Genomic DNA, 12,341 nt, shown 5'->3' on the forward strand with positions numbered 1-12,341 from the left:
GAGTTATAACGAAGAAGTTATGACATGTCGAAGTTTCGCGACAGAACCGGCACGACGCTGAATGACGTAAAATATGAATTTAAGATAGAGCGATATTTAGCCTTAGTGATCTAAACGAAAATCGTAGAATAAGTTAAACCGAGAGCGTGCATAAGAAGAACGTCTAAATCTGACTTCGTATGAGGCAGTTATGATTTTTCTAAGTTTCAGCTTAGCAGTATGCAGCCCGAAGTCCGATTTTCAGATCGAGTGATTTCTAGCCGAAACAATCTAAACGAGAATCGAAGATCTCGTCAATAGTAGTGCAACGGTAAAAAGACAGACGAAAACGGACGTCGGATGAAGAAGTTATGGATTTATAACGGAGTTTTCCTGTCCCGGCCTACTAAAAATAATATAATAAAAATAAAGTCAAAATTAGCTAACGGAGTCTAAACGAGAGTTGTAGAGCATGATCTCACCTACGCGTGCATATAAAGAACGTCGAAAGCAGAGTTCGGATGCGAGAGATATGAGTTTCTGAAGTTCGGAACACAATATTCGAGGCTGTGTCAGAACTCACGAGGTGAGCACAGTGCTCACGACGTGAGAACAGACTGGACGTCCTCCAGAGCAAGTGGACGAATGACGAACGCAGTGACCTACTGTGCTCACGACGTGAGCACTTAAAACTCACGACGTGAGTACAGAATGTTGGCCCTATAAATAGAATTCAAGGGGCAGCCGAGTTTGGTTGCTTAATCTCTTCTCTCTCACTCCCGATACTCTCTCTAAGCCCTCTTTTAACCCCCTCGAAGCCCTGGTATTATCACGAGACCCGAAGCGAGTCCCGAAGCCCGAAGATCCCGAGAAGAAAAGAGTTTCCGAGCCGAAGCTCTGCTTGCGAGAAGCCCGGTGTGTGAAGATCTTCCAGTTTCACCAAAGAACACTACTCTTAGAGCCGTAGTGCTGTCCGATCATCTACTGATCAAGTGAGTGTATATTCGTTTTCTTCTAACACATAGATATGAAGTATTCTTTATAAAATACGTGCTATGTGTCTATATATTATTTGTTTATTTGAACCAGTTGTTTGATGGATGTTTTGTACAAGTTTTAAGTTGTATGTAAATGTATATATTTTTATCTACTAATATGTTGGGTAGAACATGGGTAGACAGTTGGTGTGTGATGAAATAAAATTATGAGACGCCTCGTTGTTGTTGCTGATTCAGTCATATAGCGGAGTTTAGATGACGACCACATAATTTTCTAGACAGTCCAGTGGAACGCTAGCAGGCTCATAACCTGTAGGTGTTAATGAACTTGGGTGTTCATTTGTTGTACTCCATCCCCCCATGGTTGCCTTATTTGACATAAATTGTTGGGAAGCCCCCAAAGCAGTGTTGTCGCCCCGATGAAAATCCTTTGATTAAGTCCCTTGTGATAGTTGTTGTTTTAGGGACGTAAAGTGAGGATAACGGGAATGGGTAATCGGGTTATTGTTGGTTGGTGAAATTAAATATAATTATTTATTATGGGTTGAAAACCCTATATGCTCACCAGGCTCCCAAGCCTGACCCACTTAGTTTTCTTTGTATTACAGGTAGTGGCACGAGAGCATAAGTTGGATGACATTGTCAATATATTTTTGGATTATAGACCAGTAGTTATATGTAACTGTTAGAAGGTCTATGTTGTATTGTTTATGCTTTTGGTCTGTATCGGAACATGACATCCCGAGTTTTGATATATAATGAAGATACATTTCTTTAAGAAATGCTTTGATAAACCTTATTTTATCATGTATTGTTTTGGGGACATATTCCGCAACTCTTTTAAATCAATGGATTTACTCTGAAAATTATTTTAAAAGCATAAATGAAATCGGTCTTTTCTGGCCATGATTTTGGGGATGTCACAGTTGGTATCAGAGCATTAGTTTAAGCGAACTAGGAATTTTTAGGATTTCTAGACTTAAACTTAAAATGCTAAGTGATGATTGTGAGATGAGTGTCTACCATATTTTAGACACGAGCACTAGTTTATTTTAGGAAAGTTGCCTAAAATGCTTTTATGTGCTAAATGTTATATGTTTGCCATATATGATATTATTTGTTCGGATCTATGGTTTGTTGCCAACCGGATCTGGAGACCTTATGTGTTTAGGATTCTAAGCGCATAGCTACGATATTAGAACTAGCATGTAAATGTTTCGGAGTGGTAAGGATGGTTTAAATATCTATCGTGAATAAAGATCTAAATTCACCTTATTAGGTGTATAGATCAAGAATGGCAAGAACGAGAAGCGGAGTTGGAAACGCTAATGAAAACAGGAATCTGTTGGAACCTGAAAGTGAACCTCTAGCAATCCTAAGTACATATTCCGAAGTGTGTTGGTTCCGAAGGGAAAATTGCTCTGGAACCTGTCCGGAGCTGAAGAGAAGAAGAGGAGGAGCATTAAGAAGAGGAACACATTCCGGAGTGACCTTCACGTTCGGAATGTATGCTGGTCCGGAAGAACGCTATTTTGTCTTTGTCATTAATTATCCTTGTATTGATGTAACGTTTCATAGGACTCAACCTTTTGTTATATTAGACAATCAGAATGTCAGAAATAGTTCTATTTTCCGGTCCTATGTAAGTTACTTAGTTAATTCAATGTAACATTCTCTCCTATCTATAGGAAGCATTCAATACAAGTAAAGAACGAATCTTTCACTCACTTTTGACATTTACTCTTATCATATTCAAAAACATTCTTCTTGTTCTTCATTTATTAACTTTACCTTGATCATTAACTATTTGTCCTCAATTAGTGTCTTGATCATTTGTTGAACTGATTATCTAAGACTTGATTGGTCTCTCCAGTCTCAACTTGAACATCCATTAGCAAGCAGACATTGATCTTAAGCATTCACTCAAGGTTTGAGTTTTCAAACCTTGTCCCTGCGCATCGATCTTGTTCTCACAATTGGTATCAGAGCTTGAGTGGTTGTCCTTTGAATCCATAAGATCAGATTATAGTTGGCTTGAATTTACCTTGGTATTTCAACCAGTTCTGTGACAAGGATAAAAGTTCTTCTATATACCACTTTAGCTTGAAGATATCTTGACTTCAATGGCTGCTTCTAATCCTCAGCAAATGATTTCAATGCAAATCGCAAATAGCGTGGGTGGCCCTACACGTACCCCATTGCTAGTTGTGGAAGAATATGATCATTGGAAAGTTAGAATGGAAATGTTTTTACTAGCCAAAGATAAGGGTGAACAAATCTGGAGATCCGTCAAAGAAGGCCCTCATGTTCCTGTAAGAACAGTTGTAAGAGATGCAGCTGCTCAGCTCATGCGAGAAGATGAAGCTTGTCCAGCTCCTCTAACTGCAGATGATATCGAAAAACTGCATGCTGATCAAGTTGCCTTCTCAGAAATGGTGTTTGGTGTTCCTCCATCACTCTTTGAGCATATCAAGCTATGCAAATCAGCCAAAGAGATTTGGGACACTCTTCAGGATCTGATTGAAGGTTCCGAAAATATGAAGGACAAGCGCCTCACCTCGGTTGTCAATGAGTTTGACACCTTCACCACTACTCCAGGTGAATCTGTAGCCTCAGCCTCCAACCGTTACTGAATCGTTTTCAACAACATGACTGCTCATGGGATTGTTCGAACTCCTCTCGAGTACAATCTTAAGTTCATAAACAGTCTTGGTAAAGGATGGGGAAATGTAAAGTCCTGTCTTCAAAGCAATGGTTCTTTGAAAAAGTTAAAACTCTATCAACTTTTTGATGAGCTTCAAGGACATGAATCAAACGTTGCTCAAACCATAAGGGAACTTTCCGGAGGTCCACTTGCTCTCGTCAGTTCTTTTGAATCAACCATTCCGAACTCATCTGCTCCGGAACCTTACAAACCCACTATTCCATTAACTCAGTCATCCTTACCTACCTTACCCACACAAATCTATCCTGCTGATGATTCCGAAACCATTGATTCCGAACTCCGTTTCCAACAAGAGTTCGCCTTACTCTCAATGAAATACAAACGTCCTTTCAATCCCTCTTACAAACCATACCAAAACAGATTCGGTGCTCCTCACCAAACCCATCCTCAACCATATTCCTCTCCGGAACCGAAACAAACTTCCGAAAATCCTCCTGCATACAAGCCTAACCTCACTAAACCAAACTCCGCTCCGGAATCTTCTCAAAATTCCAAATCGGACAAACCCAAGATCTTGTGTCATAAATGTGGTCATGCAAACCACTTTGCCAAAGATTGTCTAGCTGATGCTCCACAAAAACCAAAAGTCAAAGACTCAGCTTACTATGTCCGAAGAGCACAAGAAATGGCTGAAAGTGAGAAAGCCTTTGTTACTACGGTTTCAAGAGATGTCGAAAGATATTGGTCATCCGGAGATGATGATGACTTGGTGACTGGAAGAAATATGTGTCTGATGGCAAGACAAACGGTTGAATGTGATGAAGGTTATTGGTCTTCTGGGTCCGAAGACGAAGATGAAGATGATGTTGCTGAACCTCACTACTGCTACATGGCCACTAACGATCCACCAGGTCGAAGCATCGTTCAGCAGGTAAAATCTTTGATCTCTGATAATAGTTTTGATTTGACTTTATGTGAACCTTATCTGACCCAGATCCAAACAGATATGAACACCATCTATAAAGCCTATGAGTCTGCCATAGAAGCCAATGAGAAGAAGGACTGTGAACTAAGTCGTCTTAGGTTACATTTTGAGGATAAGAAATTGAAAATCGAGTCTTTAGAGCATGAACTTGTAATGTCAAAAGATGAATGTATCATTTTGAAAGATAAATGTGAAATCACTTATTCTGAACGCAATATTTTGATTTCTGATAACAAACGTCTCAATGCTAAGATAGATGCTTTGCATAACTCTGTAGACATACTTGAAGCTGACATTCGGATGACTCATAATTTTCGTCATCCATGGTCCAAAGCTCCTAGTCTCGGAAGCGAGTTTCTGAAACCAATTGTTAGTCCCCTGAAGGAATTGCAAAATTTGACATTCATGGGAGAAGTTCCGAACATCAAACATTCGGACACCCCTATTTCTACTTTGTCACCTCTTCCGGAGACTAAAGAACCTTTTGAGTCCCTAAATCCTGAGTTCAAACCAATAGTTGTCAAGTGTCCTGATTCCATGCCTCTTCCGCCTCTGATAAACCTGGACCTGAATCGGACCACGGAATACCATTATAGTCTTCCAAATTGTGTAGACTATGTTCCTAAAAGTAATCACGTGAACAACTGTGTGATTGAGGAAATCATTCTGGAAACAACTGAAACCAATGCCTCTGAGTTTGTATGGGCATCTTTAGATGATAAAGTTGAAGTGTCAAGCCATGTGTCCTCTGATTCATGTGAATCGGACTCCTTAGTGCTTTCAAAGACCAAATTGGTTCCCATTACTCATGAGTTTACGAATCCATCCAAAGGACAAAATTCTAAATCCTCACTTTATCCTAAGAGAAAACCAATGTTGAATAGGAAGGATATTGTAGATCCCAAGGTAGAAGCTAGAAATGCTTACAAAAAGGAGGTTATGAGTAGACAAAATTCCAGGTTTCTTAACAACTCTAAATCAAATCCATCCTGGAATTCCAACGCATCAACTCTGTAAGAACTCCTTCATTCCTACTAGGATCCTAAAAAGACCATCTGAACCTCTTGCTCGTCCGAAACCTAAGGAAGTCCTTAGCTCCAATTCATCTCAAGCTCGTGTCAATGTCAAAACCATACGGAATACTTCACCGACACCTCGAAATGTTTCATCTGTCTTTATTGCAAAATCTTATGGCACAATTTTTAAACCTAGAATTTCAAGAAACAATGTGTCATCAAAAAAATCCACAAGTACAAATACAACTACTATTTCAAAATCTTCAAAGAAAAATCTTGTATGGAAAGTTAAAATACCAGTCAATAAAACACCAATTCCGGAGGTAACTAAAATTGCCAATCCTCCGGATGTCAAAGGTCCGGATGTCAAAGGTCCTAGAATTTCAAGAAACAATATGATTACTGGATAGATGAAAAAACGTTGGCCTTCTGTCTGTTCCCAATAATCACAAATAATGTCACCCAGCAACATAAAGTTGTTCCTAAGACACAATTTAAGTCCAAAGCCAGTGCCTATGTCCCAAAATCTAACTCGGAGCCTAAAAACTCCATCACTCACTAATCTTTGCAGGCACTTTGTGCTTCAGAGCAAGAAACAATATGGTATATTGATAGTGCTTGCTCCATGCACATGACGGGGCAGAAGGATTTTCTGCAAGATTTAAAGCTTTCTCCAAATGTTGGTTACGTGACATATGGCAACAACTCCAATTCTCAAATTCGTGGTTATGGAACTCTCACCAATGGAAACTTCTCTATTTCACATGTTGCTTATGTAGCTGATTTGAAACATAACTTGATAAGTGTTGCTCAGCTCACTGACTCAAGTCGTCGTGTGGAATTTTGCAAGAAGTATAGCTATGTGATGACTGAAGACCGATAAGAATGTTTGATAAAGTCACTTCGCAACAAGAACATGTACCCGCTTGACATCATCATGATTATTGGCAAACCACAACTCTGCCTTCTCTCCAAAGCTGTTCCTGACGTCAGTTGGTTATGGCACCGAAGGCTCGCCCATCTAAACTTTCGGTACATGAATGATCTTGTATCAGGCGAAATGGTAAGAGATTTACCTCTTATCAAGTTTGAAAATGATCATTTATGTGCTGCGTGTGAGTGTGGTAAGCAATCAAAGAAGGGTCATCCTGTTATCATAGAAAAGTCCATCTCGGAACCATTGGAACTTCTACACATTGATCTTTGTGGACCATCCACTGTCGAAAGCCTTCATCATAAGAAATACATTCTTGTGATTGTTGATGACTTTACAAGGTTCACCTGGGTCTTCTTCCTAAGGCTGAAATCCGAAACAGCCTCTGAGCTCATCAATTTTATCAAAGGAATAGAAGTTCTTATAAAACTCCCGGTCAGGAGAATCCGAAGTGATAATGGTTCGGAATTTGTTAATTCCACCATTGAGAAATTTCTCACAGAAAAAGGAATCGATCACAACTTCTCAGCTCCCTACACTCCACAACAAAACGGTGTAGTTGAAAGACGCAATAAAACACTTGTTGAAGCCGCTCGATCCATGCTGAACTATGCAAATTTACCACTTTATCTTTGGGCTGAAGCTGTATCCACTGCTTGCTTCACTCAAAATCGAAGTATCATCAATCGACGTCTCAACATGACACCATACGAAGAAATGAATGGTCGGAAGCCAACAATCTCATTTTTGCATGTCTTCGGATGTAGAAGCTTCATCAAAAAACAACCATGATCAGCTTACAAAGTTCCAACCTAAAGCTGATGAAGCCATCTTCCTTGGGTACTCTTCCAAATCAAAGGCTTACAGAGTTCTCAACTGGAGAACTCGTGTTCTGGAAGAAAGTTTTGATATTACATTTGATGACAACTTCGTTCGGAATTCTGGCCCCACTCACATCACAACTCACATCATGGAGTCTGATGCTCCTCCGCCAGGATGTCCGAACCCTCAAACCATTCTTGAGGTTGACTTTGAAACTCTCTTTGGTCCTTCCGAAACCGCTCTTGAATCGGAATCTCGATCAAGACCATCTCTAATTCCAATTCCTCCTTCGGAAGCTCCAGTTTCTCACAACCTCTCCGGTCCACTTCCAAGCCTCCCTCCATTTGATTCCGAACCGTTTCAACCTTCTCAGGTTGAGGGGGAGAATAATGCAAATCCCTCTCTTGAATCAAACGTGGATGGCTTCCAAGACGCAGCTGCTGATTTCGATGACTCTAATCCTCTCAACATTGATGAAAATGAAAATTTCTTTGAGTTCCCTTCTGATGATGATGTTAACCTCTCCAGTTCAGAAGTTCAGGGGGAGCATCATCCCAACATTCAAATCATTCAGGGGGAGCAAATCAATTCCACTGTTGATGTAGGATCTACGGCCGCACAAGAACTCCCTCGATTACATGTTTGGACGAAGGATCATCCTCCGAACCAAGTGATCGGTAATCCTAATGTTTGTGTACAAACTCGCTCAGCTACCAACATCCAAAATGAACGTCATTTTTCAGCATTCATATCCATGGTTGAACCCAAATCCATCAAGGAAGCATTAGAGCATGCTGATTGGATTACAACCATGCAAGAAGAACTGGAAGAATTTGACCGAAATGAAGTCTGGAATCTTGTTCCTCCTCCTCAACATCACCCCATTGTCGGTACAAGATGAGTATTTCGCAACAAGCTAGACGATGCATGAATTATCATCCGAAATAAGGCAAGATTGGTAGCTAAAGGTTTTACTCAAATTGAAGGTCTTGACTACGACGAGACATTTGCCCCTGTTGCACGACTTGAAGCTATCAGAATCTTTCTTGCTTATGCTGCTCACAAAGGTTTCAAAGTTTACCAAATGGATGTTAAGAGTGCTTTTCTTAATGGTGAACTTGACAATGAAGTATACCTTCAACAACCCCCCAGATTTATTAACCTTTCCTTTCCAAACTACTGTTATAAACTTCGGAAGGCTATCTACGGACTCAAGCAAGCTCCTCGGGCCTGGTACGAGACTCTCACCGATTTTCTCAAATGCTCCGGTTTTCAAAGAGGAATTCTTGATCCCACTCTATTCCGAAGATCAAATGGAAAGCATCTTATGTTGGTACAAATTTATGTGGACGACATCATTTTTGGATCTACGGATTCATCTATGGTTGCTGATTTTGCCAAACTTATGATCAGTCGATTCTAAATGAGCATGAATCGTGAATTAAGCTTCTTTCTTGGTCTTCAAGTCAAACAGACTAACAAAGGTATCTTCATTCACCAAGAGAAGTACATTTCTGAACTTCTCAAGAAATACTCAATGGACACCTGTGCCTTCGCCAAGGTACCTATGGGCTTCGGACACAAGATCTTTGCCGACCCTTCGGGTATTTCCGTTGATGAAAAGAAGTATCGTGGAATGATTGGATCCTTACTCTATCTCACTGCGAGTCGCCCAGACATTATGTTCTCAACATGTTTATGTACCAGATTTCAAGTCAATCCAAAGATGTCTCATCTTTTGGCTGTGAAACAAATATTCCGATACCTCATAGGTACAAAGAGTCTCAAAATCTAGTATCCAGCAAATGAAAGTTTCCTTCTGCAAGCTTACTCTGATTCAAACTATGGTGGTCTTCAACTCTATAGAAAAAGTACATCAGGAGGATGTCAATTCCTAGGTGGTCGATTAATCAGCTGGTCATCCAATAAACAGAACTGCATTGCTCTCTCTACAGCCGAAGATGAATACATTGATGCTGCCAGCTATACCTCTCAAGTTATTTGGATGAAATCTCAACTCTTGGATTATGGTTACCGATTTCAACGCATTCCTATCTACTGTGACTCTCAAAGTGCCATTGCAATCTCTCACAATCCAATTCAGCACTCCATGACAAAGCACATTGACATCGGGTACCATTTTATTAAAGATCATGTTCTAAATGACAACATTGAACTTATTTTTGTTCCATCTGACGATGAGATTGCTGATGTCTTTACTAAGGCATTAGACGAAACCAAATTTAATGGTTTTCTGAACAAAATGGGTATGATGATGCCTGATCCTCAATTCTTTCATGAGACATGTTCTCTTTGATAGAAGTATTCAGAAGAAAATTTGCTCCGAACTCAATTTTTTTTTGCTTCGGACTATTTTCTCTCTAAATACATAGGATCATTTTACTTGTCTTTATTTCTGATTACCCCTTGAGTTTTAAGCTGTAAAGTTCACCTTATTCATCACGAGTATCAAGTTCAAACCCTCTTCCGAATCTTTATTTCAGAACTCACTTCATAATGGAATTCCAGAATTCCACTCCGGAAAGGTAATTTTCTTTGTACTTCGAAATTTCTCTCAAAACCCTCTCCGGAATGTCTCCTAAATCTTTTTCTGAAAGTTTCTTCGAATCTCAAAAACTCTTTTGCTCCGGAATTTTCAAATTTGCTCCGGAATTTTCAAAACTGCTCCGGAATTTCAAATTTGCTCCGGAATTTCAAATTTGCTCCAGAATTTTCAAAACTGCTCCGGAATTTCAAATTTTCTCCGGAATTTCATATTTGCTCCGGAATTTCAAACTGCTCCGGAAATTTCTCAAATCTTGCTCCAAACTATTTCTCTCTCCGGAACTGTCTCAAAAGAAGATATTCAGAACTCATCAATGTACCTACCGGATCATAACCATTCCGGACTCACTCATCTTGAATACCAAAGGATTTTAAGACGAACCATCCACAACGGTTACTTCTGGAAATTCTTATCCTATCAACCTTGATTCCCGTGCCACGATTGCACGTTTCCTAAAAGCAAACATCGAATCGCCGGTTGACATTTCCATTTTAAGCTTTGAACAATTCAACCTTTTACCTTCCTGTCCCATCAATCCTAAAAAGGTACAATTTCATTAAATGCGACCCATTTGATCTCGGATCCTCATCATTACCTTTTTCAACCCGACCTATCTTCCCCTACCTATAAATACCCTTTTAAATTCCCTTTTACCTCTTTACGCTCTCTCAACTCTCAAACATCCAAAAATCTCTCACTGTTCTTCGTGTTCATCAAGCTTTCATCATTCTTCAACAATGGAGTCTTCAAAGAACCCAACTCAAACTGTATCAACTCCCAAGAAGTCAATCGCAAGGAAGAAATCATCAAAAGGATCAAAGGGCTCATCCTCTTCTGCCGATCAAGAACCCTTTCTTAGAGATACAACCCAACTGTTCTCCCTAAATCCTCTAGACTACGATGAATCGATCAGGATAATGATTGAGTTCATTGCAAATCATCCTCTCTCCATTCCACTTACCAAAACCCCTGATCCTCCACTCCCACTCACTCATCTTCATCGCGCATTCACAAGCATCAAACTCGAAGATGGAGTTCTATTAACCACCATTGTTGGTGATCGCACCATTCCTGTCTACAAATCGACCTTTCTAAAGGCGATTGGTATCACACCTAATCCTATAGGTTTCGAAGTTGTTGAACCAACGGCTGAAGAGTTTCAGACGTTTCTAAACTTCATTGGCTACACACAAGACTTCAAGGCGAAGGATTTCAAGAAAACCGCTGTTTCTGGGCTCTGGACTGTTCTTATGCATCTCATTATCCGTGGGTTATCTGGCAAGCATGGAGGTACTGATACCTTGAGCAAGGATTGGCTGAATGTAGTCTTCAGCATTTACTCCGGACGCAATAATGTTGTAGATCTTCCTAAAGTCTTGTGGCAAGACTTCTGCAAGTTCGCCATCAAGAGGAAGCCGAACGAAATTCCAAGCCCTAGATTTTGGGCTCTGACGATTCAACAAATCTTCAAGGAGCTCAAAGTACCAATTCCGGTTAGCACCATTCCTCCGGAGGTATGTGTCTCTTTTAAAATTGTTAAGGCATATAGAATTCCGGAGCAATCATCTTTTGGTCCGGTCAGACGTCTTCCGGACAACATGTTGGCCATCATTCCTTCCGACTCTCCCTATTTAAAACAACATCTTGAGACTTCGGTTGTGTTTGACCCAACACAACCTGCCCCGGTCTCTGTTGAGCCTACTCCGGAAGAGGCCGATCCTGCTAAGTCCGGACCTAAAATCAAGAAAACAGCCAAACGGAAGGCTTATCCTACCAAGCCTAAGGCCAAAAAGAAAACCAAAGTCAGTGCCCCCTCTCAACAGGAGGGCACCCATGACATTCCGGCTGATTCTGGCCGTCCGCACACCCCTCCTACCCACTCATCTGAGGTACCCCTCAATGTTTCAACATCATAAGCACACACTCACGGGGAGTCTCCACATCATCCACCCTCACCCTCCCAAAAGGGTGATGTCGGTGTTGAACAAAGTTCCTTGCAGCCCCCTGGAACAAACTCCCGTGTCAAATTTGATATTCCCATTATCTCTTCCACACGCACACACTCCGGAACCATTGTTCCGGACCCCAAGCATCCGGAAGAAGGAGCAGTCTCTCCAACTTCCGATGCCACAACTGGTCTGATACCCGGAAGGCGTACAGGACGACCAGGCACTAATGATCCTCTTTGGGAAGATTATGTTAATAGGGCCTCATCTCGGCGTCCGGACCTTACTCGAGCTCAAGTGGAATCAACTCTCACTTCCATGAGGAACAGTGCCATTCAGAGCAACATGCCCTATGTTCTTCCCACTGACGCAGATGCAGATGCTGAGCTTACTTCTGAACAACCTCCTATAAATACTCATCAAAGAGTTT

This window comes from Lactuca virosa, chromosome 3 (assembly GCF_052849685.1).
Source record: "Lactuca virosa cultivar CGN04683 chromosome 3, Lactuca_virosa_CGN04683_v6, whole genome shotgun sequence".
NCBI lineage: Eukaryota > Viridiplantae > Streptophyta > Magnoliopsida > Asterales > Asteraceae > Lactuca > Lactuca virosa.